The 25709-nt window shown below is 37.5% G+C and overlaps 1 protein-coding gene across 1 annotated transcript in view; it reads left to right on the top strand.

Moving 5' to 3' along the window:
* The first annotated feature begins 9409 nt into the window (after positions 1-9409).
* PCMTD1 (protein-L-isoaspartate (D-aspartate) O-methyltransferase domain containing 1) overlaps positions 9410-25709 on the top strand; it is a 95459-nt gene continuing 79159 nt past the window's right edge. Inside the window, exon 1 of the mRNA XM_037038685.1 lies at positions 9410-9697. The gene's annotated coding sequence lies outside the window, so the exon portion shown is untranslated. The remainder of the gene's footprint in view (positions 9698-25709) is intronic.

Raw genomic sequence — 25709 nt, 5'->3', positions numbered from 1 at the left:
TACCTTTTCCCCCTCTCTCCCTCTCCCACTTCTCCACTGATAACCTTCCACGTGATTTCTATTTCTGTAGTATTGTTCCTGTTCTATTTGTTTGCTTAGTTTCTTTTTGTTTTTATGTATTTTTTAGGTCCAGTGGTTGATAGTTGTGAGTTTGTTGTCATTTTACTATTCATAGTTTTGATCATCTTCTTTTTCTTAGGTAAATCCCTTTAACATTTCATATAATAAGGGCTTGGTGATGATGAACTCCTTGAACTTGAACTTACCTGGGAAACACTTTATCTGCCCTTCTAGTCTCAATTAAAGCTTTGCTGGATAGAGTAATCTTGGAGGTAGGTCCTTGCCTTTCATGACTTGGAATACTTCTTCCCAGCCCCTTCCTGCCTGCAAGGTCTCTTTTGAGAAATTCACTGACAGTCTGATGGGCACTCCTTTGTAGGTAACTGTCTCCTTTTGTCTTGCTGCTTTTAAGATTCTTTCCTTATCTTTAATCTTGGTTAATGTAATATGATGTGCCTGGGTGTGTTCTTCCTTGGATCCAATTTCTTTGGGACTCTCTGAGCTTCCTGGACTTCCTGGAAATCTATTTCCTTTGCCAGATTGGGGAAGTTCTCCTTCATTACTTGTTCAAGTAAGTTTTCAATTTCTTTTTCTTCCTCTTCTCCTTCTGGTGCCCCTATAATTTGGATGTTGGAATGTTTAAAGATGTCCTGGAGGTTCCTAAGCCTCTTCCCATTTTTTTTTAATTCCTGTTTCTTCATTCATTTCTGGGTGAAGGTTTCTTTCTTCCTTCTGGTCCACTCCATTGATTTGAGTCCTGGTTTCCTCTCTATCACTGTTGGTTCCCTGTACATTTTCCTTTATTTCACTTAACATAGCCTTCATTTCTTCATCTAATTTGCAGCCATACTCTGTAAGCATCTTGGTTACCAATATTTTGAATTGTGCATCTCATAGATTGGCTATCTCTTTGTCCCTTAGTTGTATTTTTTTTTTTTTTGGAGCTTTGATCTGTTCTTTCATCTGTTCCATTTTTTTTCTCATTCACACCTATAAGGGGTGGAGCCTTAGGTGTTCAGCAGGGCAGGGCAACCCACATCACTGCATTGTGGTGCTGTATGTGGGGGAGGGGTCCAAGATGGAACAGTGTCACTTCCCCAGATACCCACGATCAAATTAGGCCCTTCTAGTACTGATTCCCAGGTGGGGTGGGCTTGTGTACATTCTAGTACCTGTAGGTCTCTCCAACGAACTCTCTTGTGAGGCTGGGAGTTTCTCCAGCTGCCTCAACTCCCACAGGTGTTTTTAGTCAGAGTTTTGAGGCTTTATTCCCCCCGCCTCAACTGGAGCCTTGGGTTGCGTGGTCTGTCTTGCTCCCTATTCATTCCTCCCAGTTGTTCTGCATGCAAATGTGGGACCACTCAGTCTGAAATCTGCTGCCTTGCCTGCCCCTGTCCTCTATCTGCCACCTCGCCATGAGTCCTCTCTACCTGGCAGCCCATCTCTGCTCCTCCAACCTGTCTGGATGAATATTTCTTCTTTAACTCCTTGGTTGTCAGACTTCCATACCATTTGATTTCCTGTCAGCTCTGGTTGTTCTTACATTTGTTGTTGTCCTTCTTTTGGTTGTACAAGGAGGGACAGTCTGTCTACATATGCCTCCAACTTGGCTGGAAGTCCCAAATCATATTCAGATTTATTCAACATTTTTGCTAAAAGCAATAGTGTTGATTATTTACACCAAGGTTTTGTTTTAAGATTTTTCATTTAAAAGTTGTTGTTTTGCCCTAATAATGGATTTGTTGTTATAACCTGTATTTTTAATATTATTTTTGGCAAACTATTCCATTTACTGAAAAATTTAAAAACATTCTATTTGAAGACCAGTCGGGTCTAGTCAATTTCTCATAATTACTGTGTTGAAGATTACTGTAACCTATTTAGAGCAGGAACAACTTACAAATACAGTTATCACTTCAGTACCTGGACTCTTTACTGTGGTTCAGTATCTGATCAATAAAGACAGGCTTATTGGCCAGGAAATGTATCATCTTCACTTCAGAATTCAAATGCCATAGCTCTAAAAATACACACACATATGCACACTGAGGCAAACTTTCAGATGGTTTGATCTTATAGCAATAGTTGTATATAGTATAATTTTAGTTCTGGAATAAGGCACTAGAGCCAGGTAGACACAAAAATGAACACAGTTCCTCATATCTGCTGCATGAAATCTAATGACTGCCAAAATCTGGTTGCAGTTTACCTTTCTAGACCTAATTCCTATTATCCCTTTTGTACCCTATATTCTAGATAAATGAGATTAATCTCTGCTCTTTCAAAACACATCATGAAATAGCTATTTTAATGCTACTCTTTATGTTATTCCTTATCCTAAAATGACTATCCTCATCATCTTAGTAATGCAAAAATTCTAAATTTCTGATCTTGATTCAAATTTAATTTTAGATGTGGCATGGAGCACATCTATGAATCAACTGCATCTTATTTGTACCCTTTTTAATTATGTCATGAGTGATTTTCTTTCTTGTACTATTTTTTAAAAATATTTTATTTATTTATCTTTAGAGGGGAAGGGAAGGAGAGAGGGAGAGAAATATCAATGTATGGTTGCCTCTGCCGAGGACACACAATGTATCGTGTGTCCCCTGCCTGCAACCCAGGCATGTGCCCTGACTGGGAATCGAACCGCGATCCTCTGGTTCGCAGGCCCGTGCTCAATCCACCGAGCTACACCAGCCAGGGCTTTCTTGTACTATTTGAATACAATTTATTAAGGAAGCAACCATGTCACATATTGCTGTATATTTTTGATGTTTATCACAGTGTTTAAGTAAATATTCATTAAATTTTTATACATTTAAAAAATTCAGTTACATGTAGGCAAGTTTAAAAATAGTCTTATCTATAGTTTCAAGGCATCTAATTTACAAAGCAGAATTTTAATGAAGAAAAAACACCTATACAGGTTAAAAACTATACTATTTTTAGTTAAAGTCATTCACTATTTCCAGCAGACAATAAATTAGAAATGATTACTTTCATAAATTCCTTTTGTTGATAATTTTATATTTCCTTTTATTGAAACAAGTTCCACTATTCTATCAATATTAATTCTATCATAATTGCCAAGCTACAATTAATACTTAATGCATCTGCAAAACATCAGGAGCTCACCAAATGATATCTAAGATAATGTTTAGTTTTGCATTCTCTGTACTAGTATTCCATAATCTAAGCTTGTTTTAAACATGCTGCGCTAAGATCTGGGCTCCAAGTAGGTCTTTTCTTACTTACTGCCTGCTGTATCTGCCATGGCCTGCATATTATACAACCTAATAGTTGTTGAATGAATAACTAAATCAACCAACTAAGGATGGTCTTCTCTTGTCCAGAGGTTTCTTTGTTATGAAAATTCTACCCAGTACTTGTTTATGGAGACCCTCCCAGGAGCAGGCCACTGTGCCAGGCCCTAGAACTCTATTAAGCGTCTCACATTCTATTCGGAAAGGCCCATCAATAGCACAAAAAAATATAAACACAGCTGTAATTTGAGAAAAGTAATACAAAAGGTTAAGAAAACTCAATTAATTTGGCCTATACAGACTTTATTAAATAGAGAATGGGAGGTATAGACAGCTTTTAATTTTCTTTTTCTCTGTCCTTTTCTCTCTCCTTCCATCCCTCTTCTTTTCCTTCTTCTTAGTAGGCATAATATATTTAGAATAAAATTCTCATAGTACCATAGAATAGGATGTATAAAAAATGGGTACACCTTCAATACTTTTCCACCACTAATTCATTTGTAAAAAATTAATCTTATCAAATATGAAACTTACATGCCATTACTTTTCAAGTTTATAACAGAAGTTTTTTTTATATGCATCTCTCTGGAATAGGCCTTAGTATTAAAAAAAAACAAACCTAAAAATGAATTTGAATACAGATGCAAGATGAAGGTTACATTTCTCTCCTCTTAAATTTTACTGATCTTTGAAAATGGAATAACTTGTGATTTTTTATGTGAATACCCATGGTAAAAAAGAAATAATCAAAACTTGAAAAAAAAAAGAGGAAGAATATCTAGCTAGAATATCTGAAATGCTAATTTTGTCAATAAGGTAACATTGTCATTATATCTACTATTTTAGTAGCTTAAAATACATATACCTATGATACATAGTTAGCTATAGGGTAATTGTCTCCTTAAACTGTTACTTTAATGAATAGAAAAAATACATAATCATATTTGAGTTCCATAAAGCCAGTCTGTTTTGCAAAGTTTGAAACTAAGATATAAATATTCATCACAGAAAAATGATCTTAATTTATTATACCTTTAATCTATTAGGAAGGGAGGCAATATCTGATATGTGAAGGTCCTAGGGAAAGGAAAAAGGAGGCAATGATACAATTATTTCAATTGTTTAAGATGAAGCAATTAAGATTATTATGTCATCACTTCCATATTGGTTATTTCATAAACTTAAATGTACATAGCAATAAATTATTTAATTGATCAACTTCTTAGACTCCTGACATAAAAACATATCAACATAATTACACATGTTAAACAACCCAATCTTTCAAATTATTATATAAGTAAAAATTTCTCTTTAATAAGACTGATATGCCTTTCTTTCTCTTACTTTCACGAACTATCTATCAACTTACTTGTTAGTGTAATGGGTATTACACAGCACTTTAAATACTATTCGGCCAATACTGCTATAATATACAAGTATAGTGTTAGACAAATGCAACAAGATAAGTAACCTCAAGACTTCTCAGCTAAGGAAATCAAAGAGGTTATCTGTATAGCTTTCCTTGAGTATAATAACTTCTGCTAAGACAGCAGAAGAGAGAAAGAGTTGATGTAGGAATCAGTAGTCCATTACTAAACAATCTATTTTTAAGTAAATCCTAAAAAAAAGAGCAATGAGGCTTAAAACAGTCATTTAAATGTCTTTCATTCTTTTATAATATCAGATAAAATAAGGACCTATATAAATAAAATAACACATATATACTTATATTATGGTTTAAAATTATCAAAAAGATTAAATTCTAACTAAAATTCATTTCTAATTGAGTATAGTCAGAACAACAGGTTTCACTTTTAATATTAAGTAGTATAGGAATTTCAGAAATATCCACTTAAACAATAGGGTAAATGATTTGGGGAAAGTATAATTTTATTTTTAATTGTACATATAATCTTTTATTACTTAGATTTTAATGATTGCTGAATATGACAAGCTAAAAGCAACTTTTCTGTTTTTCAGTATTTGGTTATGAATACTTTTCACGGAGGGAAGTGGTAGGACATAGCAAGTTATGTGCATTTACATTTGCTGTCTCATAAGAGTTGAATACTTTGATGCTCCACACTGATATTTAATTCTTATTATAAAATAACTCTATATAAACTTTGTCGTAGTTTTTTTAAAAAAACTTATTAGGAAGTTTAAGAAAATATAGAATAGCTGTGAGATACTGGGAAACTACTAGAGTCTACTGACTAATTTGGTATTCTGGCTGGGTAGTTCCAGAGGGGAAGAAATAAAGATGAATTTGTAAAGGTTAAGGCCCACTAAAATAGCAGTGGTGCATAATTCTGGAAAATTTTCCAATGTGGAAATGATTTCAAGCTTGAGCAGTCTTTTTCGTTGCATCCACAATCACAAATAGCATCTCTGAATGTGAACAATGATAACAACTAAACAATATCATTTTGTGGATCAAAGGATTGAGAAGGGCTTATGAAGGAATAAATATTGGGGTAGATCCATAAACAATGAGTATAATGTCTTTAGTTAGGTAGGAGACTATTATAGACATTGGAAATACCAGGAATGGGATATTTTCCCTAAGAAAAGCCTATTTTCTTTTTAAAACAATCTTCACCCAAGGATATGTTCACTGATTTTAGATAGCCAGGGAAAGAGAGGGAGCGAGACAGAGAGGGACATAAATGTTTAAAAGAAAAAATGATCAGCTGCCTTCTGCACACACCCTGACCAGGGATCAAACACACAACCTAGATATGCGCCCTGCCCAGGAATTGAACTTGCAACCTTTTGGTGCATGGGACAACACTCCAACCAACTGAGCAACTCGGCCAGAGCAAAGCCTATATTTTCTACCTAATGTCATATTTATAAATTGTATGTATTTTAGAAAATAAATGTATGTACTGAAAAAGTGTACTACATGGTTTGAACCAACGGTTCTTAAATTTTAGCCCAGTATTGCTAACTCAGTATTGCCCAGAGGACTTATTAATTTGGGATGTAGCCTTATGAATTCGCCCTCTAATAAGTTTGATGCCTCTAGTCCTAGACAACATTTTGAGAATCACTGGTTTAAAGTTTTTTCACTTTTCTCTAAGGGAAAAATGCTTTAATGTTATCATAGAGCTCTTAATCCTTAATTTTGACTATAACTGTTTTCAATATGTGAATTATAATTCGCAATAGAGGAACACAATACAAGGAGGTATCTTGTAATTTAAAAAAGTGCTTATGGTTATAGACAAAGGTATAAGTTAGAAGATTCCCTGTTACCTCTGTCACGTCTAAGACTGTTCTATATTTTCTAAATTTTTAAATTATATAATTTATACTTCTCTGCCAGAGAAGATACCACTTCTCTGGAATGCAGGGTCTTAAGATTTCTCCTTTGTTTTTAAATTCTAGCCCTACCCCAGAAATATTACCATATTCCCAATAAACTAAATTTGTTTTTTAAAGGAAATACTGATGTGTTGTTTTTGTTTCTTAAACAGAGAAAAGTAAGTACAGTGAAATGAATTCTCTTTTAGAGAGGACATATTTGGTTTGTTGGGGGGCAGGACAGCAGATGACAGACTTATAACTGTACTGACAATAGTACAAGGAAGTAAAATTGCAAAACAAAATAGTTGCATATATAGTAGGATTTAGTTCTGGGTTATCCCCAGCCATAGCAGGTCAAACGAAAGATATAAGGGAATTCTTTCAGGTCTCATAGACCAGACTTGGCACTACAAACCATACCAAGGCCTATTATGCAATACACCTGTTTGCAAATAACTATAAATAGGTAATCTAAAGTTAATCTGGGCAATACATGGAAACCTCCAATGCTGAGGCTGAAGAAAACATGCAACAACTCTATCATGCCTATGGGAAATGTGAAATCCTAGGATGGTGACAGTAGTTTATATGAATTTGATTTACTTTAATCAGCACTTGTTACTGACTTATGCACTGACATAACAGAGCATTTCCATATTACAAGTCTCCTGCCTACACAGTGTTCTGTATTCATGAAGTATTCACTTTATGTGTTTTATGCTTAATATTAAAATTTAAGAAATCTGGTAATGAAGAAGGTACTACAGCAAGTTGTATTACTGCTACTGCAAGGACCAGACTTGCTGCAACAATGAACTGAGAACTCTAGGAGTAAATTGTCTGTAGGCTGTCTAAATTAAGGTCTAACTATATCTCTCAATAATTCTAGATAATGGAATAATTTTCATTCAACAAATGCAGAGTACCAACATTGTAGCAGACACTGTACTAGGTAGAGCAACAGCAAACAACAGAGAACACATATCCAGACTTTGTGGATTATAAATTAATAAGAGATACACACTGAACACAAGTAAATTATACATGAAAGATGCTAAATAGAGGCATAATCATAAATGGTCTGAAGTTGGAGATGGGGTGGCACCATGAGGTATGGGTGGCACAGGAAGATACATGGTTAACAGCATTTTTGCTGTTCAACCATTTCCCCGCAAGAATAGCACTTGGTCCTATTTATTAACAAAGTACTTATTTAAAGAGCCTTATTAAAAATGATCAGTGGTCAACTTTAATGCAGAGAGAGAAGAGGAAAAATGCCCCAGAACTCTGAAAAATTCCTATAGCAGAGTAGAGGAATAAAGACATTAATGAAGAAAATGGTAAAGGTTATAGCAGTTGTTTAGCTGTTTTTCTCACTTAACCATTCCTACTTACTTTGCTTATGGTAAGATATTTTCAAATGTTAAAATTTCTTCTTGGAATAATTGAAAGCTAATCCTGTAAAATTGTTATATGACCCCATAACAGTTAGGAGTGCCCTGGGACCAGGCAGAGAGCCAAAGAATACATGACCACCGGCTTTAATCCAGAAGGCAGATGAATAGAGATTTTGCAATTAACAGCTAAACGTCAATGGGATGTGCATTTATATTTTAAAACTGAATAAAGTTCTTGAGTTGAACGGCACTCCACCTTAATAGCAATTTTGTCTTGTTCGCTGTTGTCTTGTTTGCAAATTATTTTGTGATTTCAGCTGACACTGCTTGCATGTTCTTTCATGAATATATTAAACACTTGCACATAATTAACTATGGTGGGAAACTAACCTGGGCTTCAAGGATGTGTAACCAACTCTAATTTACCTTTTGTAACCTATAAACTCAGGTAGCCTGCCATCACTGCTAATACATCTGAAAATCAAAACTGAATAGAGTTCAAGTAATGCAACCCTACCAGTAGCTGGAGGGAGACACACACAGAAAGAGTAGTGAATAGGAAAGCCCCAGAACATTGGCACAAAAATTACAGTAATTATGAGAACACACACTGCCTTTTATGTATATTACCACTCACTCTTAAATGTATGAACAGCTTGTTTACTGACTAGGTTCACCGGAGCAACATTTTCCCATCTCTCCTGACTCTGTCTCCTTCCCTCTTCTCAATTTTCTATCCCTGTTCCTCAAAAAGCTTTCCTTCTGGTCACGGTCTATGAGATGTTTACTCAGACCAAGAGAAGCTTCCTTGGTACACCGTCTTCACCAGTCGTAAGTACTCAATTTGTGGATGAACACGCTTTTGCCGTGGGACCAACAAGCCCAAATCTGGAGTTAGGCCGAGAACGTGGGCTCTGCGGGCAGATATTCAGGAAGGCAGCGAAAAAGCTAAGGCCGCCGAGGGAAACACGCAGGCCCTGACGGCGAAAGCATTAATAACTGTGGTGGAGAAAATCGCTCGAGATACGATTTTGAGAAAAAATCCTTGGCTTTTCACGTAAATTGGTGAGCAGTCTTTACAACCGCCTCCGTAGACTTAATCGGGGGCAAGAACCTGGAAGCAGCTCCAAAGCGAGAGGCCGTGTCCCGGAGCGCCGCGAAAACGACTCCCCTGAGGCAAAGACTCCACCCCCAGTTCTGGCTGCGCCAACGCGGGTGCCGGAGGGCCACACCGCAGAGAGCTTAAAACTCGGGGAAAGGGACTCCGAGACTAAGTTCCCGCTCTCGCGGGGTCTGTGCCAGCAGTCCCCATCCAGTCCTCGCGTTGTTTGGTGCCGAGGGAGGAGCTATCCCAGAGGGGGCGGGGCCGGAATGGGGCGTCCCCGGGCCTTGTTGACTTCGGTGTCCTCACTGCGAAAGCTGGAGCGGTCGCGTTTCTTCGCGCATGCCCAGGTCTCCGGAGGTTCCTCGGTCCTGTCGGTAGGACTTCCTCCGCTCCTGATCCCGGAGCCGCCCCTCAACACGGCAGCTGCGGCAGCTGCAGCGGCGGTGCATCTGTGTAGTGGCGGTGGAGGCAGTCAGCTGTCCGGGAGCTTGCCAGGTCCTAGGGGCTGACCCTACGCTTTGCTGCGGTGGGCTGTTAGGACCGCCACTGCACAGGTAACACCGCTGCCTGTGGGCTCCGGGTCATGCGGTTTGGTACGTCTCAAGTGCTCGGGTGGGCTGGGCTGCAGGCTGTTCCACGCAGGTCGGGAGTTCGGGGGCCGCAGAGTTGCGGGGGCAGTGTCTAGGGAGTCTTGGGGTTGGAAGGGGCTGGGAGGTCGGGGCGGGGAGGGAGGATGGGACAGTCCTGCGGCGCTGACTGGCTTCGGGACTCAGGCTCCGCTTGGCTGCCGTTCTCACACACCCGCGGGCCCTTAAGGGCCTTTTCAGATCCACCCCGTGACTTACTGTTGTTTTGATTTTTGAAGGAAGAGAATCCAACCTACGTAGGCACGGGGAAGCCTTGAGGGCTGGGAAGGGATTTAGAGCAGGCACCGGCGTTTTCTTACTTTCTGTTTTGTTTGTTTGCTAGAGCGTTTACTACTGTTTAAGTATGGTGCTGGTCCTTAGGGTATTTCAAACACCGGCGTAGAGAGGATCCGTGAGTAGAAAAGCCAGAGGGAGTAATTTTGCAAATCGAATGCATATTTTAACTTGTAGTATTGTTTTTGTATGTCCTTGTTTTAAAGTTAAGAAGTCGTAACTATATTTAAAAAAATACAAATTAGAAGAATATGGGTACAGAGGGGGAAGTGTGGTTTTACCAATATTTATTTTTGCCCAATAATTATTATTATTCTTTAAAGTACAGAAGTTCTGTGTGTGTGTGTGTGTGTGTGTGTGTGTGTGTTTTAAGAAAAAAGTCAAGCGGCCAAACAATGAAGACATCGCTTTCACCTTTTACTACCCAGGGTAACCAGTCTTCACGTGTACTGTTTAGCTGTTCGGGATTTTTCTGTGTATGTAATGTTTTAAAAGCAAAATTGAGAACATGTATAGTGGTTTTTATTAGCCAACAGTATTCGCAGATATTCTTCCATTTTATTATGTAACTTCGTTCTTTTGAAAAGCTACATAAGTATGTATTTTTTTTTATTGCTGAACATTGTCTCCAATTTTCCCTAATATTTTAGCTTTTAAGTAGCTTTCGAAGAGGGCTACAAACCAGTATTTTGAAACATATTGTGGTAAAACTTTCAGAATGTCTAAGGCCAGATGAGGATACTTATTGTACGTATTAGGCAAGTTGAGTAACATGTTGCCACAGAGCTTAATGGTAGTTTATGTGAGGCTTGGATGACTTTGTAAAGTAGGTTACTAAAATAGTTTACCTTTTGTTTTTAAGTATATTTTTCAAAGTATGTTTAAGTCTCATATGGTCAGTTGAAAACAGATTTAATTCCTTAAACATTAACTGGCTCGTTTGTGAAGAAGAGGTAAAGTGGAAGGCCAGAGACGTTTGTTATATCATGCAGGTTAAAAAGAAACTCAGAAAACAGCCAGGGATTAAATATTTTTATAGTAAACCTCAGGGAGTAAGGTATAAATAGAAGAATGATAACTACACTGCTTACTATTAAATAGATAGAAAGCTAGAATTCCCTATTACATTTTGTATTTCTCCATGTAAAAGAGCTGGGGGTCCTTTGTTGATTGAATCATAGAATTGTATCTCTTAAAAACATACTGTGTGTTCATCTTGGTACTAGTTTCCAGGGAAAACATAGAACTGAGTAAGATCATCACAAAGAACAGTCTTATTCTAAACATGTATAGCCTGAACTCTTAGGCTCATTAGTGGAGCATTTTATTATTTGGGAAACTGTTTTTAAAAGGAATCAAAAACATCCATGACATTTTAGTTACGGTTGCTGGTAATATGCTTTTCCTTATGTATTTTCACAACATCATAGGGGATATTCTCCCTATTCTACAGATTAATAAACTGAAGCTCTAGATTCCATTGCCTTTTTAATGGTGGTGACTGCTCTAGATGGAGGCACACTTAATCCCTGTGTTCTTCTCTGCCGTGCTGTTTCCCATTAATGAAGACTGCCTTAGAAAGTTTCTTGTTTTTGGTTGGAAATGTTCTTTACTAAATAGAGACATGAATATAATCATACACACTGAAAATGAATCCAAAGGATAGTGTGAAATTCAAATAATCCTTTTAGATGAGGTTTCTAGTAGTGTATTACTAAAATATTAAATTCCTTGAGCTGATGCCATTAGCCAAGAAGATGGAGGATTGTGTTACTTTAGTCACTCTGCTTTAGAATTGCCTTTTGTTGTTAGTCTCTTTGATAAACTCTTTAAGAGGCCTTCATTTTGTTATCCTGAATCAATATCCTGATTCAAAATTAAACTGTTAACTTTGCACATTTAATAATTCTTCCCCCATTTCCTTGTTTATGTTAATGACCTTAAACATTTTCTTAGGCTAAAAATCAAAGATGATAATTACTTTTCTACTCTCCCCTTTTCTCAGAAATAATTTTTTGTCATTTATTTCATTGTGGTACCTGATTCTCCTTCCTCTTCTCTATTTTCTCATCAACTAAGTACTTTTAATCCCTTTACCTTAATTGCCATTAACAGGAGACGTCGCTAATTTCTAGGTTTTGCTATTCATCACGCATACTGTTACCAAATTAATTGTTCTAAATGCAACTTTGATCATGTTTTCCCTGCCAAACAAACAAACAAAACAGAAAAACTCCAACGCTCATTGTTTCTTATGACAGCCATTGTCCTGAATGTTTTGTTCTCATTTGGTCCTCATAATAATTCAATGCTGTAGATGCCATTATCCCACTTTACTGGGAAAAATTAAGACTTCGTGAGCCTAAAGGCATTGCTAGTAGGTAGAAGAAGTGGCAAGTGAATTCCAAGCATGTCTTAACTTCGAACTGTGTTCTTGACCATGGTACTTTCACTGAGTAACTTCAGATCTACTGTGGAATAAAGTCCTTGTTCCTCGGTGTTGACTTTCAAAACAGCATAATTTGTGCACTCCTTTTCAAATTTCTTATTTTATTCAAACTTTAGTTTATACATGTGAAGAGCTAGCTTCTGTACCATATTTTCTTAGAGGTCCCTCTTCTCTGTCTCCTCTCGTGTAGTTTAACCTCTTGATAACTTTCTACTCTGATTTTGTTTTTGAGAACTCCTAACAGTAGGAATTGAATTATAAAATGCTTGAAAACAGAGACCATGTCTTCCTGTTCTTGTATCTCCCAGTGGATGCTCAGGACATCTATGTGAACAAATATGAGAATAATCACTGGTCAGCTGTCCCTTTAATGGCATTTAAGTAGTATTTGATTTTAGTCGCTAGATGACACACACAATTGTTTGTTGGTGTTTTTAATTGTGTATATATGTAACAAAATTGGATTTTTTTGTTTTAGGTTATCAGATGAGTTCTTTATTTTGAGAATGATTACTAAGTAATTATAAGCTTATTTAAAACAGTTTTATTTTCTATATGCATATCTTGAGTTATTATATATGAAAATTCTTAATATGAATGGTTTGACATGGAATTCTTTTTTCTGCTGTTGAGTTAGACACATTTTTACATGAACTACAGTATTTTCATAAGCTCTCTGGTCTCACAGTTTCTTCTGTGCTTATATGGACATGAAAGAATAAAAGTATGCATTATACTACAATGTCATTTTATTCTTTTTGGTGATATCAGGAAGCTCCAACTATGTGGTCACCCAGAATGCCCTCACACAGATTACACGTAACTATGCTTCCTAAAGATTCATGTGAAATTTTGGACTTACATAAATCTATAAAAGTTAATGGCTACCCTACAGAGGCTACAATTACACATTTCTCTTGTATCTGCCTTTGCAGCTTGAATTCTATTACAGTTTAGCCACTTAAGATTCTTGCTTTATTAAATAAAAATGTAATCCTTACTGTTGGGAATTGGAAATGTAGGGTATCTTGGTGATGAGGGAGACACTGGAGGTTTCTTTTTGTAATGTTAAATGCATGATTATAAAGGAGTGAGATTGATTCTCAAGCTGATGAATTTGACCATTTGCTCTTAACTTTATCAAGTATTATACACTTCTGAACATAAAAGTTTTAAGTAAGTTTAAAATAATTCATTGATCTTTTAAATTGGTAATATTTTTTTTAAAAAGGTGATGAGGTTAAAGTGGTACAAAAAGTTGTATGAACTGAAAATGTCTCCTCCTTAGTTTCCCACTTTCCTCACTGGAATATAGCCATTCATCTCTGGAGTGGTAGAAAAGAAACTATTTATTTGTATATAAGTAACTATGAATAAATATCCTTTTTACACTTATGTAAAGTTGAGGTACACTGCAAACAGTTTTTCACTTGCATTTGTCACTCAATGTCTCTCTAATATTCCATACGAGATAAAGAAATACATTGTTTAAAAAATGTTGCGGCTTCAAGCCCTGGCTGGTGTAGCTCAGTGGATTGAGCGTGGGCCTGCGAACCAGACAATCGTGGTTTGATTCCCAGTCAGGGCACATGCCTGGGTTGCAGGCCAGTTCTCCGCAGGGGCCAGTTCCCAGCAGGGGATGCACGAGAAGCAATCATACATTGATGTTTCTCTCCCTCTCTCCTTCCCTTCCCCTCTAAAGATAAATAAAATATTTAAAAAAAATGTTGTGGCTTCAAAGTATTGGCTGTATATATTATGTATTATATATCTGCTGTATATAATATATTTAGCCATATTCTCTGTTGGTGGTCATTTAGATTGTTTCCAGTTTTGTTTTGTTTTTTACAATTATATCCATTGAGGCAACACTGAAGGAAGAGAAATAAAAAGTAGATCTTTCCTTGTAGAGGAAAATAAAGTTTAAAGCGGAAATGGATACTTCTTGGTGGAGAATGTAATGAATTCCTTTTCTGGCCTGATGATGAATGGGAAGTGAACAAAGAGAAGAGTGGAAGATGCTTGTTAGCATCCATAGTTGGCAGTTGAATTGGAAGAGTAGGGGGATGGCCATGTGGTTGGTAGTATCTCCTGTGACTAGGCATCTGTTCTGGGCAAGGGTCAGCCCCACAGGTGTTTAGAAGTTCTGTGCTTAGAAGGGATACTAGCTATCTGGAAATTGGTCTCTGGGACTATAGTCTATAATACAACAGTATAATTAACCTGGGAAATCTTTTCAGGGAAGGAACTAAGATCCCTAAGTATTATCTAGAAGAAAATGTCATGACCTCCAATGTAATATATATTTTCTGTTAATTAATTTTATAATATATGTTCAAAGATATGATTTAAACTATGAAATAAATGAAACTAAGCAAATTCTTCCTTTGGCAAATCTCCCCCATCCACATCTGTTCCTCCTGGTTTTCTTGGTTAATGGTTTTTTAATGATGTCCTTTCAGACTTTTATATATGAACAAAAATGATACATGGTAAGGATGATAAAGGATTTTATGCAGTGAGTAGGTGATGATGGGATATGAAGTAGATAGTGAATGCTCTTTGACTCCTTCAGACCAGAGCGCTCCAAAGAGAGTATTGTATGAAGTGTAACAACTACTTAGGTTCTGGACCTGGTCTGTCAGGTTACTATTAGCAAGTCGTTTCAGATTTCCCAAGCTATGCTTTTTTAAAAGTAGTTCTATAGTGATGTATTATCTTATCGTTGTCATTTTTCAGTCAGTCAGTCCTTTATAGGGGATTTGGATTTTTTGATAGGTATCAAAACATAGTTTTTAGGTATTTGATAGCCATGTCATTTCTTTTTATGGTGGTATTGTATATGCTGCTTAGGTCCATGTAGTGCAGGTATTTTTTTTTTTATTTAACTTTTGTTCAAGTACAGTTTTCTTTCTTGTATTCCCCGCCCTGCCCTAGTGTAGGTATTTTCTTATATTGGCGTATTGGTACTGACTAGTTTCTGAACACCTGTGATTCACTTTTGGTCATTTATAGAGACTTTACTAGTCACTGTAGAAGTAATAAGTAAAAGGTTATTTGTTTTTGCTTCTTTCCATATATAATAATAGTAGAAATTCATTGTAAAAAGACTAGAAAATATGGATTAAGAAGAAACAGTATCAGGAATGTTATCACCAAGGGGTGGTATTGGGTTAGCCAAAAACGTCCATTATGTTTTTTCTCTAAAATAAGACAAATGTTTTATTTTTACCAATAACTTTATTGATTTGGGTAATTTTGAGTATGTCAGCTATTTCCTAAATTGGCTTCTACTGGGTGGAGGCCAGGGGTGCTGCTAAACATTTTCCAATGTATAAGGCAGTCCCACAGCAAAGAATTATTTGTCCAGAATGTCAGTAGAACCCAGAAACTTTGCAAACCACTTTTGACATGTTCAATCAGTCACAGCACCTTCTCCGTACACTGAACAATTTTTTTTTTGCATTTCAGTTGTGTTTTTACCTTTCTTGAAACAATAAAGCAAAATACTCTGAAAATGCTTGATTATTTTCTTCCATCTTTAATATTAAAATGACTGCACAAAACTTCACTGATTTTGATGTTTCTTTTTTTAAATGCATGCTAACATGACAGCTGGCACAATACAGTCTAACACAATTGTTTCCAATAAAGTTAAAGGCAACTAAGCACCACTGGAGCTATTGTACAGCAAAAAAGTGATGGAGTTCTCGGCCAACCCAGTATAACTCTAGTTAGTTCTGAGAGGCTTCTAGCCTGTTAGAAAAGGCTAGCTGTCTACATCCTATTGCCATGTAAGCCAAATGGATTTGGTGATAGAGGCATGGAAAATGTGAGTGCTTGAGTTTTCTCTGACTTGGATACTTTGGTAGGTAACCAGGACTATGGTAGGGCCTCTGTTTAGTGTGTCAGGTGACTCCTGCACATGTATAGCCAGGCGCTTGGTGGTTGAGCTGGTGGTGATGGGAGCTACAAGTATATTGGTGCATGGATCAGTTAGGGCATCACTCCTTGCTCCGGGATTTATAATTCAGAGTTTTTGTTCCTGACTATGTATCATTGTATTTTTGTAGTCCATGTTTAAAATATTGACCTTAAGTTTGTTAGAAATGTTTAGGAATTCCATAGCTTAACAAATAAACACAAATCAATTTTTGATTTACAGTATTTAGAAAGATGGTTTATTTTACCCCTGTGACTTCTATATGTTCTACTCCTCTGTTTTTGTGTTTTATCATAGTCTCTTGATGACTAGAGTAGATTTTTAAATTCTTGGTCACATTGATACTCAAATATAAGAGCAAATCTTGGAATGCATGATGGTAGTACTATAATTTTAGTTTTACTTCCTGGAAGTGGTCTGTAATAACTTTAACATGTATTGTAAATTTCTTCCTAAAATAATTACTTTAAGTAGTTCTAAACCATTTTGATGGACTTGACTTTTTTTTCTGCAAATAGGATGAGTTGAAGTCTTCATTTATGAACCACAGAAATTAGAAATAGAAAAAGAAAGGTTTTAGGTTTTTCTGCAGTGATTTATATAAGTGTCTATTGTAACCATTTGTGAAATTGATTTGGTTGTAAAGGGAGGGAAATCACTGTGGATGTGTGGTTGTTTATGGCTAAACAAACAAACTAACTTATAAGTTCTCTTTTTTCCTTTTTCTTGTTAAGAAAACCTGTTCCGTTGTCACTGTTTTAATACTCCCTGGTTTTATTTTATCTTGATAAGAAAATGAATGCAATCCACACTAATAATTTATTTAGATAGATAGATAGATGTGCCCACACATATATACACATATATATGGACATCTGCAATGCATAGCTCTGGAAGGCACTGTTCATGTAGAATACAGTATAATTGGTATTCCCTATACTGCTGCTGGAAAACTCACACTATTTGTGTAAATGGTGCTTCTTGAAATTGTGCAATATGAAATACTAATGCCTTTCGTTGCTTCAACATTTTCATATAGCTTTCCATTTAATCTTCACAATATTGTCAGAGAGACAGGTGACTATCATTTCCGTTTTATAGATTCATGAACTAACTCAAAATTATGTCCATTTCCTAAATCAGCTTTCTTTTCTGTAAAATAATTTATAGTGTTTAAGGACACAGGGTTTGGTGTGAGATAGACCTAGAACTCAACCCTAGTTCTGCCTCCTAAGCAAGTTATTTAATCTCTTTCCTTAATTTCCCATCCTTATAAATAATACTATTAGAATTTTGTTAAGATTCAATTAATGTATTTAAAATAAGCCAAAGATTTATGTGCATTAAGTACTCAACAGATGATAGTTGCACTAATAATAAAGGTAATAGTATTTTGTGAGTCAACACTCGGCAGAGAGTGAGGTGCCTAATACAATCTCGCCATCAATATTGTAGACAGGGAGAACCAGGAGTTAAAAATATATATAGCAAAGACAGGCTGTGGAAATACATTAGGCCCAACATAGCTGTATGTAAAATAAATTAGATTTGAATCATGTGGTCACAGAATAAGAAATGAGAAATTACTGCATTGAAAGGGAAAGACAAAATTCTAAACTGTGGAGGATCTATGCTGTAGCCATTGATCCTGACATATTTGTGACACAGTGTCATCACTCATGTTCCTTATACTGATTTGGAGCCACCAAGAAATGGTTGAATTATACTGGATATTATCTGAGACTAGAACTGTTACAGTATAGAAAGACTTTTATTGATTTGTTTTTAACTTTAGAAACAGATCTCTTTTTGGATATATGTAACATTGTTTTTACTCTTTATAGTGTTAGGTAAACATCATTTTACTAAACTTGAATATGCACATTATTTCATTTGATTCTTAAAACTGAGATGTGGTTGATAGTAAGGTTAATGGCCAGTGGTGAGGTTAATGGTCACTGTTAAGGGCCAATTCTGACCTCCATAAGATGTTTGATTCTTGGCCTTTTCTCACTTAGCTCAAGGCTTATTAACAAAGTTCAATCAATGTCTGCTTGCTTTCTTTTGTATCTGTTAGTGCCATCTCTTGTATAGAGCATTATTCAAATCAAGTCCTGCTCCTAAGTTCTTAATATTCTTCTGGCTAGTGTGTTTTTCCAGTAATTTTTAGTGATATACGGAAAGCATTTACCTGCAGGGCAGTCTATTTTTAAAATAGACTCTTGAGGCCATCCTGGAAGCATACTCCATCAAAGTTTGGACAATTTTGAATCTGCTACAAATATCAAAATAAAAAGTTCTGGGCTATCGTGTACAGAATTTTACTGATGCTGAGTTGAATTTTGTAAACACTGAGAATATAAACTGTGTAGTAGCTTTCCACTACCCTAAAAGTAAGGTCAGGAATTAAGCAGGACTGAGCTCTAAGCATTTTTAACCTTGATGTTTATATTTAGGCCATTGTGATCTCTTACTTCTTTACTGTATTTTGGATGAGAAATAGAGATGGGATTGATTTTGGCCACAAATTAACACATTTAATTTGGATTTGTTTCATTCCCCATGGAATAGCATTCTACTAGAAAATAGAGTGTGGGTAGTATAGTAGACAAATAATGCCCCACACCAAGATGTTTATGTTTTAATTTCTGAAACCTGTGAATATTTTGCCTAATATGGCAGGAGGAGGTTAAGGTTGGTAATCAGCTGACTTTGAGATAGGAAGCCTCCTGGGTTATCCTGATGAGTTCAGTGTAATCACAGGTTTCTTTAAAAGTGGAAAGAGAACTCAACTGAATGTTGCTGGCTTTGAAGATGATGGAGTGGGTCATGAGCCAAAGAAAGATAAACACTAGATGTTCCAAAATGCAAGAGTACACCCCCGACTCCAGCCTCCAGAAAGGAACTCAGACCTGTCTGTACCTTAATCTTAGCCTAGTGAGACTGGTGTCAGACTTCTGATCTCCAGAACTGTATTATTATAAACTTACATGGTTTTGAACCATTAATTATATTAATTTATTATGGCAATGATAGAAAACTAATACAGGTAAGTGTATTGTGACCATTTGATTCCTTAGGCAACTGATTGCTAAGCAGTTCCTTCACCCAACAAAATAATATTAAGGTAACATTTACAAAATTGATAAAGCTAGTGATACTGTGTTTAGAAAGTGGTGGCCATGAACCCTGCCAGGTAGAATTTCCTCTTCTTTTTTTGCACCATCCTCAAGGTATCTCTACATTTTGAAGGCTTGTTCTTTCATAATAAAAGTGGTGTAGTGGGCAGATGAATCCAAATGGTATGAAGCAGGGATGTTAAACTTATTTTCACCAGGGGCCACATCAGCCTTGCCTTCAAAGGACTGAATGTAATTTTAGGACTGTATAAATGTAACTATTCCTTAACAGTTAAGCGAGAATTTGGTTGTGCTGTCAGGTGGAAACAAGGTGCCAAGATGCATAAAACAAAGTGGAAACAAGATTCAGCCTGTGGGCCTTGAGTTTTCCACCTATGGTATAAAGCATGCTATTGAAATTGGGAGAACCACAGATACGAACGCCATCATGAAGTTTGTTATAGTTACAATGACCTAGTTAAAATTGATACGGATAGTGACAGAATGGGATTTTTCACTAAGAGAAATAATTATAGAGACTAGCTAATTTGAAAAGTGGGGGGCTATGTAGGTTTTGGTTTCAGACATACTAAATTCAAAGTGGTGTGGGAACCTCCTCCCCTGTGAAATAAATCTGAACATTTACTAAATGCCTTGGAAATTTTACACTAAAAGGGGATGATTTTGAATCAGAGCAGGAGAAAGGAGAAATAAAACACCTGCCCTAAAGTCCCTGAGGAAATTTGTTTTAGGACAATGCAGGGAAGCTTTGCCCACAGAGCCCCCCATCTGCCACAGATCAGAATAAGTCTACCAAGACATGAGTGCTTGAGGAGGAAAGGTGGTCAATCTCTCAAAGGAGAAGTGCCAGGAGCCTGTTCTTCAGTGGGCTTTTATTGGGTTCAATTTGCACAGGCATGGTAGGAATACAGGGTATATAGGTAAAGCTCATCAGTCATTGTCAGGCAGTAAGGATACTGTGCATAACATACAAAGAACTATGAGGGCTTATTCTGAGTCAGGATCAGTTAGCTGAAGGGCTGTAAAACTTTGGGAAACAAACTCATTTCATGGATAGACCCTTATCAGAAAATTGAGGGCATTCTTAGCAAAGCAGTTTTCACAAGATTTTATGTATTCTTTCTTAGGCCTGATTGCCCCCAGGGAACTGCCTGTTTCTGCCCAGGGCTGTACTGCCCTTCTGCACTGTTTCAAGCTTAAGTCAGGTAGGGGAAGTGAGGCAGCCAAGAGATTAGGAGACTTCTTGCAAACAGAATGAGGACTCAGGCTATGTCAGAGCTGAGGTGTGAGCATCCATCACCCCCTTTTTCTGTAGCCCCCCCAAGTTCTTCCCTGAGGGCCCCTTCATGACCATGCCTGTCTTAGGTTATCCCTCCCTTGAGAAATCTTACCTGTCATTGACTAACTTGTCATCCAACTGGGGCCAAGCAGGGTGAAGTAAAAGGGGGCAGAGGTGGCACCCTGCCTGAGAGATAAGCTTTGTCTCCTTGGAGGCTTAGGGTTCCAAGGTCTTTCACTCAGCCTTAGCTGTGGTGGGTTACAGCTTCTGAAACCAGGCAGGCGGTTCCCAACAGGAAAGTAGGGACAAAATTAAGAGCTATTTAATTGCTTTTCTGGCAGAGGAAAGTTGTTGGAGTCATTGTGCATTAGCTACATGGAATCTTTGGGGAAAAAATTCTGTACTTGAAGAAGTTGTACATAACCTCTGTTCTCAGGAAAGACTATCTCTGTGCATTCACTATAAACCCCAAAATGAATTTCCACTCTAGACTTACCAGCCGTAAAACACACACACACAAAAAACAGGCCCTGGCTGGTGTGACTCAGTGGATTGAGTACTGGCCTGGAAACCAAAGGGTCACTAGTTTGATTCCCAGTTGAGGGCACATGCCTGACTTGCAGACCAGGTCCCCAGCAGGGAGAGGCACTCGAGGGTCAACCACACATTGATGTTTCTCTCTCTCTCTTTCTCCCTCCCTTCCCCTTTCTCTAAAATAAATAAGTAAAATCTTTTAAAAATATATGGAGAAATTACAGTTTAAGTATTGGATAAGACAAATTACTAAAAATTGCAGTCTTTGAAAGTATTTTTATTTCTGCAAAACGCATATTCCTCCCCCCCCAACCCACATTAAAATAAAACAAATGTCTTATAGAAACATAAAGCTGTCTTTCTGGTAATTACCACTGTTCTTTGGTGTTCAGTGTATTTCATTTTTAGTACAGTAGCAAAGTCTGTCATTTACTGTTGCTTTCTTCCAAAATTGTTTTCTAAAGGAGTGATATAACAAGTTTATTAAATTCTTTATTGCTTGTGTATATATGTAGTTTTTCATTTGTGTTCTGACAGGGCTAGAACGGCTTTATTCCAATAAATGTTTTTGATGGTCTTTTTCTTCTTTCACTTTGAGATTCTGTGAACAAGCGAAAGTAACCTTTACTGTTGCTTGTTTCTGGGATTTGTTTAAAGAATTTGCTGTTTCCTTGCTCCTTGATAACGTAGGGTTCTATTTTTAGCCTGCCTACCATGCCTACATCAAATTTAACTTGTTTTTCAGTGGTTTTATTTTGTTCTTTTTCAGGCTTGCTAGTAATCATAGAGGGGGGGAAGGAAGCACCAGAAAGATCATGTGCTTCAGTTAGCAGGCACCTGTTCAAGCTGACTTCCAGTAGATGAGGCCACTACAGCATTCTTCTGTCTGCAAGTTTGACTCTGATGGATTTCCTGAGCAGGACCTGCAATGGCCAAATTGGCAACTGCTGCCCTCAGTACTTAGCATTAGCTATCCACCTTTCTTCTGATCAGGATGGACAGTTCTCATAACAAAAAAGCTAATGACAAGTCTTTAACATTTTGCTGAGAAACTGAGATGAAACAAACCCAAATACTTAGTATATTGGCTGGCAAAGTATCAGGATCATTGTATACTCCATTCATTTTGTTGCCTAACTGCTTGTCCTACAATCTTCAGTTGGTGTGAGGATAGTCTTTTTTAGTTTTCAGGATTGTGTTACTCTAGTCCAAACAAGGAGAAATGACACAGTAATTTGAACAGGGAATGTTTACAGAATTAACAAAAATAGTATTGGCTAGTAAGTAAAGAGATTTCGAGAGTACAGAAATAGATGTAGAACTTCTAGCCAAGATGGGGGCGTAGGTGGAAACACTGTGCCTCCTCGCACAACCAAGTTTAAAGACAACAAAGTTTTAGTAACAAAAACGCAACTAAAACACAGAAAATTGAACTATATGGAAGTCCGGCAACAACAAACCGTTCAGCCAGACCAGTAAGAGGGGCGGGGTCAGTGGCAGGCAGAGTAGGGGCGCGCAGGAAAACTCGCTGGACTGACCCAGGTGTGCAGGCAGCAGTTGACAGATCCCAGGCATGGGTTTGCGACCTGCAGACCCAGTGAGGGCGCAAGGCGGCAGGCTGACCACATTCACACATTGGCGTGCAGATAAACCAGGCGAAGGAACAAGCAGTGAGACAGACCACGTAGGGCCCAGCGGCAGGAAGCAGCAGAGGGGACCGCCATTGCTCCTCTTTGACCCCACCCCCACGTACAGTGTCACAACCCAGCGACTGAGTTGCCCCGCCCTGGTGAACACCTAGGGCTCTGTCCCTCATACGTAACAGGCGGGAAGAGATCAAAATATTATGGCTCAAGAAGAAGTCAAAGCCCCAGAGCCAATAACTCTAAGTGACCAAGAAATAGCCACCTATCAGATGCACAGTTCAAAATACTGGTGATCAGGATGTTCACAGGACTGGCTGATTTTAGTCACAAATTAGAGGAACAAATGAAGGCTAAACTAATTGAAATGAGGGGAAATGCACAGGAAACCAATAGTGATGGAAAGGAAACTGGACTCAAATCCAGGGAGTAAACCAGAAGGAAGAAAAAAATGACCAAACAGAAAAGTATGAAGAAACAAGAACTCAAAAATATGAGGAGAGGCTTTAGGAACCTTTAGAACATCCTTAAACGTTCCAACATCCAAATTATAGGGGTACCAGAAGGGGAAGAGGAACAGCAACAAGTGGAAAACTTATTTGAGCAAATAATAAAGGAGAACTTCCCCAATCTGGCAAAGGAAATAGACTTCCAGGAAGTCAAGGAAGCTTAGAGAGTCCCAAAGAAGTTGGACCCAAGGAGGAACACACCAAGGCACATCATAAGTACATTAGCCAAGATTAAAATGAAGGAGAGAATCCTACAAGCAGCAAGAGAAGGGGACAGTCACCTACAAAAGAGTTCCCATCAGACTGTCAGCTGATTTCTCAAAAGAGACCTTACAGGCAAGAAGGGGCTGGAAAGAAGTATTCCAAGTCATGAAAAGCAAGGACCTACATCCAAGACTGCTCTATCCAGCAAAGCTTTCATTTAGAATGGAAGGGCAGATAAAGTGCTTCTCAGATAAGATCAAATTCAAGGAGTTCATCATCACCAAGCCCTTACTATATGAAATGTTAAAGGGACTTATCTAAGAAAAAGAAGATTAAAAATGTGAACAGTGACAGGATAGCAAAGTCACAGTTATTAACAACCACACCTAAAACAAAAGTAAACTAAGAGGACAACTAGATCAGGAGCGGAACCATAGAAATGAAGGTCACATGGAAGGTTAGCAACAAGGGAGTAGGAGGAAGAGAAGGTACAGAGAATAAGTAGCATAGACGGTACATAGAAAATAGGGGGGAGGGCAAGACTAATATGGGAAATACAGAATTTAAAGAACTTGAGACACGTGGACATAAACTAAAGGGGGGATGTGGGGGAGGGGGTGTGCTGGGTGTAGGGGAATGAAGGGGAGAATAGAACAACTGTAATCGTATAATCAATAAAATATATTTAAAAAAATAAATAGCTGTAAGGAGCAGCCCATACCTCAAGCACTATAAGTGAGCAGCCAAGGAAGAGGCCCATTCAGGGATGAGATCCAGACCTTGTGGAGAGGGGTGTGACTCATTGGATGACTATGAAGTTGCTGTGGTGCCTCCTTGATTGAATTCCCCAGAAATCTGCTCTCTCGGGTACCAGGGAAAGATGTTCAGAGGTTTCACCACAGGCTGTCTTCCACAAACTCCCTGAGGGAGGGCGCTGTGGGAGCCTGGTGCTAGGGAACCCCTGTGCTCTGTAGGAATCTGCCAAGCATTGCAGCACATTAGGAATCAAAGCCCTTTCGTCCTGCAATGTCTCTCTGCCACCATCTATTCACACTGGTGGAACATTTACCAGTCAGTTGGAATTGATACAGGAAGTGGAATATTTTTTCATTGAGTAAATGTGACCTATAACATTGTGTAAATTTAAGTTCTATAATGCATTACTTGGATACATTTATACATTGTAACATTTGCCTTTGTGATGATACTACATAATTATAGTACAGTATTGCCTATATTCATTATAGTATGTATATATATATGTGTGTGTGTGTGTGTGTATATATATATATATATATATATATATATATATATATATCAGAGCTCTATAGCTTGTTTTACTACTTGCTGCAAGTTTGTATCCTTAAAGTGAATCTTATTCCCCCCCACCACCCCCTGTTCCCAGGGGAACTAGTTTTACTCTGGAAGTAGATTTTTTCTAACTTGTAGTTAATATCTGGTGGAATCAGTGCAACATACTGCTACTGTGTGCTTTTCTTAAAACATCTCCATTGGTTTGGCTCCCTTTGTCATTCGGAAACTTTTTTCTAGCTGAAAAGATAGATTCCTTTTGATTTAGAGGCTAGTTCCTACTTGTGTTTTGTTTCCAGTCAGCTGTTTCTTGCTTGCCTCTTGTATTTTCTCACATTTAGTCAAAATGAAGTCGTAGTCTCTGCCCCAAATATTTGAGCATTGCTTTTTAATACACTGAGATTAGTGGCCCTATCTACAGTTTTAGGAGATACTTTACTCTTCCCTGTTTTAACAATGTAAGGATTTTGTTGTTTTAAAAATAGCAGTTATTTTATCTCAGAAAGGGTCACTTTTTGAGCTTTTATTATGTAATGTATTGGAAAGAAACATAACCAAGACTTGAATTATGTTGGTGTGACCTGGAACAAGTAGTTATGCCATACCTTTGGATGGCAGAGTCAACCAGGTAATT

This window comes from Sturnira hondurensis, unplaced genomic scaffold (assembly GCF_014824575.4).
Source record: "Sturnira hondurensis isolate 20B ecotype Veracruz unplaced genomic scaffold, ASM1482457v3 Scaffold0024805, whole genome shotgun sequence".
Taxonomy (NCBI): Eukaryota; Metazoa; Chordata; class Mammalia; order Chiroptera; family Phyllostomidae; genus Sturnira; species Sturnira hondurensis.
The sequence above is the reverse complement of the archived record's forward strand: the minus strand, read 5'-3'. Positions and strand labels throughout refer to the sequence as shown.